Below are 8353 nucleotides of genomic sequence, written 5' to 3' on the forward strand. Positions count from 1 at the left end.
GCTCAGCTTTTGAGGAGGAAAGTACTTGGCTAAGAAAGCCGTGACCAGCTTATCCCAAGAGTTCAGGCTGTCTTTGGGTTGAGAATCCAACCATAATCTAGCTCTGTCTCTTATAGCAAAAGGGAAAAGCATGAGCCTGTAGACTTCAGGATCTACTCCATTATTCTTAACAGTATCACATATCTGCAAGAATTCAGTTAAGAACTGAAAAGGATCTTCAGATGGAAGTCCATGAAACTTGCAGTTCTGCTGCATCAGAGAAACTAATTGAGGTTTCAGCTCAAAGTTGTTTGCTCCAATGGCAGGAATGGCGATGCTTCTTCCATGTAAATTGGAATTAGGTGCAGTAAAGTCACCAAGCATCTTCCTTACATTATTATTATTTTCGGCTGCCATCTCCTCTTCCTGTTCGAAAATTTCTGAAAGGTTTTCTCTGGATTGTTGTAATTTAGCTTCTCTTAATTTTCTCTTCAGAGTCCTTTCAGGTTCTGGATCTGCTTCCACAAGAATGTTCTTGTCCTTGCTCCTGCTCATATGACAAAGAAGAGGGCACAGAAAAATAATAATAATAATAATAGAGATCCTTTATACCACAGTATAGGGATCCCTGTGTGAGTAGAAGAAGAGGGGGAGACAAAGAATGTAATATAATGGAAGGAACACAACTGTGAGGAGGCTAGATATGTGAGATGAGATGTTAGGATATGAATGAATAAATAGAATGAGATGGGAGAGGGAGAATTTTCGAAAATATTCTTTTGAAAAAGAGTTAGTGATTTTCGAAAATGGTTTTTGAAAAATGTTAGTAATTTTCGAAAAAAATTTTTTAAAATCAAAAATAAAAAAATGAGAATAATTAGTTAATTAAAAAGAAATTTTTGAAAAAAGAGGGAAGATATTTTCGAAAATTAGAGAGAGAGAGTTAGTTAGGTAGTTTTGAAAAATTTAAGAAACAAACAAAAAGTTAGTTAGTTAGTTGAAACTAGTTTTGAAAAGATAAGAAGTTAGGAGGTTAGAAAAGATATTTTGAAATCAAATTTTTGAAAAAGATAAGATAAGAAGATATTTTAGAAATTAGTTTTGAAAAAGATTTGATTTTTAAAATCTCAATTAATGACTTGATTCATAAGAAATCACAAGATATGATTCTAGAACTTAAAGTTTGAATCTTTCTTAACAAGCAAGTAACAAACTTCAAATTTTTGAATCAAAACATTAATTGATTATGTTATTTTCGAAAATTTGGTCTAAAAATAAGAAAAAGATTTTTGAAAGATATTTTTGGAATTTTCGAAAATAACTAAGAATTTTGAAAAAGATTTTATTTTTGAAAAAGATTTTGAAAAAAGATAAGATTTTCAAATTGAAAATTTGATTTGACTCATAAGAAACAACTTGATTTTAAAAATTTTTGAAAAAGTCAACCCAAATTTTCGAATTTGATGAGAGAAGAAGGAAAAGATATTTTTTTTTATGATTTTTGAATTTTTATGATGCAAGAGAGAAAAACACTAAAAAGATGCAATGCATGAAATTTTTAGATCAAAACATGTGATGCATGCAAGAATGCTATGAATGTCAAGATGAACACCAAGAACACTTTGAATGTCAAGATGAACATCATAGACACAATTTTGAAAAATTTTTAATGCAAAGAAAACATGCAAGACACCAAACTTAGAATTCTTTAATGCCTAGACACCAAGAATTCAAGAATGCATATGGAAAACAAGAAAAGACACAAAACAAAAAATCATCAAGATCAAACAAGAAGCCTTACCAAGAACAACTTGAAGATCATGAAGAACACTATGAATGCATGAAAATTTTCGAAAAATGCAAGATGCACATGCAATTGACACCAAACTTATGATATGACTCAAGACTCAAACAAGAAACACAAAAATATTTTTGATTTTTATGATTTTTTAATTTTTTTTGGATTTTTTCGAAAATTATATGAAAAAGGAAAATAAGGATTCCAAAATTTTTTTTAATATGAATTCCAGGAATCTTGCATTCTTAGTCTAAAGCTTCAGTCCAGGAATTAGACATGGCTCACTAGCCAGCCAAGTTTTCAAAGAAAGCTCCAGTCCAAAATACTAGACATGGCCAATGGCCAGCCAAGCTTCAGCATTTAACACCAGAGTATATTGCTCTTGATAACAAATTGCTGCTCATCATTTATCAAGTATGTAACTTACCTCTGATGGTTTGGAAGCCTCAGTCCAAAAGAATTTAGACATGGCTTTACAGCCAGCCAGGCTTCACATGCTTCATGAAACACTAGAATTCATTCTTAAAAATTTTGAATAAAATTTTTTTTGAAAACATTTTTATAATATTTTCGAAAACAGATGAGAAAATTTTAGAAATATTTTTGAAAAATTTTTGAAAATAAAATAAAAAGAAAATTACCTAATCTGAGCAACAAGATGAACCGTCAGTTGTCCAAACTCAAACAATCCCCGGCAACGGCGCCAAAAACTTGGTGCACGAAATTGTGATGTCCAGGCTCAAACTATTCCTGGCACGTGAGCAACTTGGTACGCGTAATCGTGATTACACATTCATAATTTGTCACAACTTCGATACAACTGACCAGCAAGTGCACTGGGTCGTCCAAGTAATACCTTACGTGAGTAAGGGTCGAATCCCACGGAGATTGTTGGTATGAAGCAAGCTATGGTCACCTTGTAAATCTCAGTCAGGCAGATATAAAGTGATAATGGTGTTTTCGAATATTATATAATAAAATAGGGATAGAGATACTTATGTAAATCATTGGTAGGAATTTAAGATAAGCGAATGGAGATGCTTTTCGTTCCTCTGAACCTCTGCTTTCCTGCTATCTTCATCCAATCAGTCTCACTCCTTTCCATGGCTGGCTTTATGTGATACATCACCACTGTCAATGGCTACTTTCGGTCATCTCTCGGGAAAATGATCCAATGCCCTGTCACGGCACGGCTAATCGTCTGGAGGCATCACCCTTGCCAATCGCTTCATCTTATCCTCTCAGTGAATAATATGCTCACGCACCCTGTCACAGCACGGCTATTCATCTGTCGGTTCTCGATCATGCTGGAATAAGATTTACTATCCTTTTGCGTCTGTCACTAACGCCCTGCAATCGCGAGTTAGGAGCTCGTCACAGTCATTCAATCATTGAATCCTACCCGGAATACCACAGACAAGGTTTAGACCTTTCGGATTCTCTTGAATGCCGCCATCATTCTAGCTTACGCCACGAAGATTCCGGTTAGGAGATCTAAGAGATATTCATTCTAGCTTATTTCATGTAGAACGAAAGTGTTTGTCAGGCACGCGTTCATAGGGGAGATGGTGATGAGCGTCACACATAATCATCACCTTCATCACGTTCTTGGGTGCGAATGGATATCTTAGAAGCGAAATAAGATGAATTGAATAGAAAACAGTAGTACTTGCATTAATCTTTGAGGAACAGCAGAGCTCCACACCTTAATCTATGGAGTGTAGAAACTCTACCGTATGAAAATACATAAGTGAAGGTCCAGGCATGGCCGAGATGGCCAGCCCCTAAAACGTGATCAAAGGATCATAAGGTAATCCAAAGATGATCAAAAGATGCCTAATACAATAGTAAAAGGTCCTATTTATAATAAACTAGCTACTAGGGTTTACATGAGTAAGTAATTGATGTATAAATCCACTTCCTGGGCCCACTTGGTGTGTGTTTGGGCTGAGCCTGAGTGTTGCACGTGTAGAGGTCCTTCTTGGAGTTGAACGCCAGCTTTTGTGCCAGTTTGGGCGTTCAACTCTGGTTTTGGCTCCTTTTCTGGCGCTGGACGCCAGATTTGGGTAGAAAGCTGGCGTTGAACGCCAGTTTATGTCGTCTATTCTTGGCCAAAATATGGACTATTATATATTGCTGGAAAGCCCTGGATGTCTACTTTCCAACGCAATTGGAAGCGCGCCATTTCAAGTTCTGTAGCTCCAGAAAATCTACTTTGAGTGCAGGGAGGTCAGAATCCAACAGCATCAGCAGTCCTTCTTCAACCTCTGAATCTGATTTCTGCTCAAGTCCCTCAATTTCAGCCAGAAAATACCTGAAATCACAGAAAAACACACAAACTCATAGTAAAGTCCAGAAATGTGAATTTAACATAAAAACTAATGAAAACATCCCTAAAAGTAACTAGATCCTACTAAAAACAATGCCAAAAAGCGTATAAATTATCCGCTCATCAACCTCTCTCTCTAAAAACTACATCTAAATTATGAAAAGTGAATAATTGGAGATCTCTCTATGAATGGATGCATTCTCCCACTTCATAACCTCTAATCTGTGCCTTCTAGACTTGGATCTGGGCCAAAAAGGGCTTCAGAAATTGCTGGGGGCGTTTTCTATAATTTCTGCTGCGTGGCGTCTGTCACGCGTCCGCGTGGGTCACGCGTCTGCGTGGATCACGCGGTCGCATCATCTGGAGTTTTTCTTGTCACACGTTCGCTTAGGTCATGCGTCCTCGTCATCTGTGTTCAGCTCATAGCGCGCGTCCGCGTCAGTCACGCGTTCGCATCGCTGCCTTTTCGCACTAGGCATGCGGCCGCATCGTCCATGCGTTTGCGTCGCTGCCAATTTCTTCAAAAACTCTATTTTGTGCTTTCCATCCATTTTTGTATGTTTCCTTTCCATCCTTTAAGTCATTCCTGCCTTAGAAGATCTGAAACTACTTAACACACAAATCACGGCATCGAATGGAAATAAAAGGTAATGAAAATAAATAATTTTAAAGCATAGGAAACATGTAATTCACATATATCACACAATAAGGAAGGGAAAGTAAAACCATGCAATTTACATGAATAAGTGGGTGAAGGATTGAATAAATCTCTTGAATTGAGCACAATATATATCATAAAATATGGGTTTATCAGGAACCATTCGACAAAAATTCAAAATCTTACTCACTAGTCACCAATTCTCATCAACAAAATGAGCTGTTAGACAAATATATCCTTCAGTGGTAGATGTTGTCCACACATCAGATGTCAAACAAATTCTATTAGGTATCCTAGACATCTTCTGCTTCAATTTTTCTTTCTCTGTTGAATAAATCAATTTAAGATCTGAAATTAAAGTGTTTCTAGAAAGCATTATAATCGTTGGACTAATGTAATTAATCCAATTTCTAATACCCTCATACTCAACAAAGCTAAACGCAAGATCATGTTTTGCTATAGCCTGAGCGAGTTTTTTCGATGAACATTCTGATCAATTTTGGTTGGAAGACCCTTTATATCATCATCAAATCTAATACTGAGGGGTATGGAATTACAAGAAACTATATGATGACTCAGATGAGAAGTCCCGTAACCATTCTTAGTTTTCGAATTTTTTCCAATTTTGTATTCATGATGACAAAAATTGCATTCAGCCTTTTCAATACCATCTCTGTCTTTTTCAATCTTCTTAAAAAACCTCCAAACATTAATTTTTTTACCAGAATCAACACTACGAGAAGCTTGAACAGGAGTCTCAGAAATAATCTCATCATCTATGTTTATAAATTTCCTAATCATATCCAAATAGTGTGTATTAAAATTCTATAGCAACAACAATAACATTCATTGACAACATTAGAAATTAAAAGTTACTATTTAATAGTTATATTGTCATAAAATTAAAAAATTAAAAGTCGAAGTGTCTCTTTTTTTTTACAAGGGTCATATTGGGTCTTTCTTCTTTAAATTAACTCTATTTGTCTCTATTCAAAAGCAAAAGAAACCAATATTATGAAAAATATATAAATAACAATCATCTCAATCTCAGTAAATACTCTCTTCCACAATAAAATGCATACTTGAGAAGAAAACCACTATATAATAATGTCTGCTATGAAAATAACACCTCTAATTATACTATATTAGCTTCCCAACCAAATTCAAAATGACGGGCCCAAACACATACAACAGCAAATAAAGGAGCATGTTTGTGCCAATGGCAATTAGATCAGATTTAACAAAGAAAATTGAAAACGCCACAAAGCTGAGATTACTTACAAATAAAGAAAAGACAAAAATGAGATTGCTCTACATTTTAAGTTAATAGCAATATGACAAAAAATTCACAAAAAGGGAATAATAGTTACCAAAATTGGATTAAGGCGACTGGTACAAGTCCTCAGAAGGTTTCTTTGTGCTCCCTGTGATGTGAAGAAACAACTATAAATCATTTCAACTTATTCATGTTATACTATGTCATCAATTCTTGAAATAGAAACAGAAGGAAGCAACAGAAAAAATTTCTCATGAGAAAAATACCTGTAAGGCAACCACACCTCCAAACAAATTCCTCAAATTGCGATGGCCAGATACATTAACACTGCAATAATGCAATTCCAGATAATCATTTTGTTACTAAGAGTGTATGCGCCGATCGGAACTAAGATCTATGAGCAGATCCATTGAATAATAGACTAGAACTTGAAGTTCATTGGATGATGTTTACGCGTCAAGGAACAATCCAGCATCACTTAAGCACTTGAGCAGATAATCTTTTGCTCTTGGAATGTAATGGAATTAATTATACGTTATTTTTATGTTGGCTAATCTGTTTGAAATTCGTCTAAAATACATCATAATAGTTAGAAATCTAGCAGATAAATGCCTATTCGAAATGCGTCACAAAATCGTCTGAAAAAAATTTTGAACGAAATTTTAGACAAAATTTAAATTAGCAACAAGGCTTTTTGGGACAAAAAAAATTCGTCCCAATTTTGTTTGAAAGAAAAAATTTTTCTCTAATTTGTTCGAAATTTATTTCAATTTCGTCTCAAAATTCGTCCGAAAAAACCCTATTTCTAGTAGTGTTCACATAAAGTCATAAACAGATAAACTAGCAGGTAGAGTGATTTTTTTTCTTTTACAAGAGAATGTACTTCTTTTAACTAACATGATTTAGCAGCAAAAGGTAATTATTCATCTGATCTAAATATGCATATGCAATTGCAAAATTCAAGAAATTAAACTAATATAACAACTATATACACATTAGAAATGACTAAAAAAGCTACTTTCTGTGAGATTTTGTTTTTCTGGGTAATTAACGAATAAAATTCTTAAAACAATGCTCAAATTCTCAGGAAACAGAGGAATAAAAATGTTTACAATCAATTAACCTGAAAATACACAATTGAAGAAACAAGTTCATAGTTCACAGTTCAAGTTCATAGTTCACAATTCATAGTTCAACCATTTTGAAATCACAGAGAGGGTCAGAGAAAAGGTGGTCATAGACCACCCACCTTGGTTTATTAACAAGAGAATTAAAATGGGTGATGCAAACAAACAAAAAAGAAACTCAGAAAGGGACAAAAAACGAAAAAACCCACCTCTGAATCTGCGTGAGGGAGGAGAAGCAGCCACTAATTTCGTCCACTGCATCAAGAAGGATGAGCACCGCGTTAGGGAGGAGGAGCAACCACCGCGTCGTCCACTGGGTACAACCACCGTCATAGGAGGAGCAAAGTGTAGAAGTCAGCCACCGTCATAGGTGGAGCAGAACGCAGAAGTAGAATGCAAAGGAGAAGGAGGAAGAGCACGGCGCTGTTTCACGTCTTCAGCATCACCATTTCAGCATCTTGTTCTTGGGTCAGGGAGGAGGAGATCATATTTGGGGCTTTTAGGGCTTGTAGGGCCAGCCCTATTTTGATTTTTGTTGGGAGGGCTTAATTAAGACTGGGCTTATAAAATATGATTTTGTAATTTTTGGGGACGTGGGCTAGAATTATTTTGTAGGGTTGAGGGCTAGCCCTAAGGTTTGGGCTAAATTGACACTACTACTCTCAACTAAGCCACATGTGTTAGATTATATGATTGGACCATGTCACGATAACCTTGTCCAAAATAAGTAGTCATAGCTCCTTTTATAAGGCATAACATGGAATTCATTATCATGATTATCTTTAAATATTATAAAATCACCCAACTGCCTTTGAAAAGCATGACAAAATGGATTTAGAACCTGTACTGTGGTCTACATTTACGATTCAGGTAAAAAGGGAAAGAAATATAAGAACATAAACAACAAAAAACCTATATTAATATACCATAAAAGGCCAAAAAACATAACAATATAACAAAAGTTGAAGACATGTAATAAAAAATAAATAATAAGACCCACAAATAGTTGAAGAAAATATCCAAACTTATAAAACTTAAATAAAACACATATGACAGTATGGAATTTGGAACTAGTGTGAAAAATCAATATTATTCTATTTAAATTATGTATTTAAAAAAATACACAAAACACTAATAACTATATCAATATATAAAATGGAGATATTTTTAAACAAAATTCCAAAAT

General features: G+C 34.8%; 1 long non-coding RNA gene across 1 annotated transcript; it reads right to left on the bottom strand.

Moving 5' to 3' along the window:
• Nucleotides 1–3402: 3402 nt before the first annotated feature.
• Nucleotides 3403–7615, bottom strand: LOC112740359 (uncharacterized). The gene is made up of 3 exons (XR_003171107.3): nt 7377–7615; nt 6307–6367; nt 3403–6188 (listed from the first exon to the last, which is right to left on the bottom strand). It is a non-coding gene; the product is annotated as an uncharacterized lncRNA (long non-coding RNA).
• Nucleotides 7616–8353: the final 738 nt, after the last annotated feature.

Source organism: Arachis hypogaea, chromosome 14, assembly GCF_003086295.3.
Source record: "Arachis hypogaea cultivar Tifrunner chromosome 14, arahy.Tifrunner.gnm2.J5K5, whole genome shotgun sequence".
Lineage (NCBI taxonomy): Eukaryota > Viridiplantae > Streptophyta > Magnoliopsida > Fabales > Fabaceae > Arachis > Arachis hypogaea.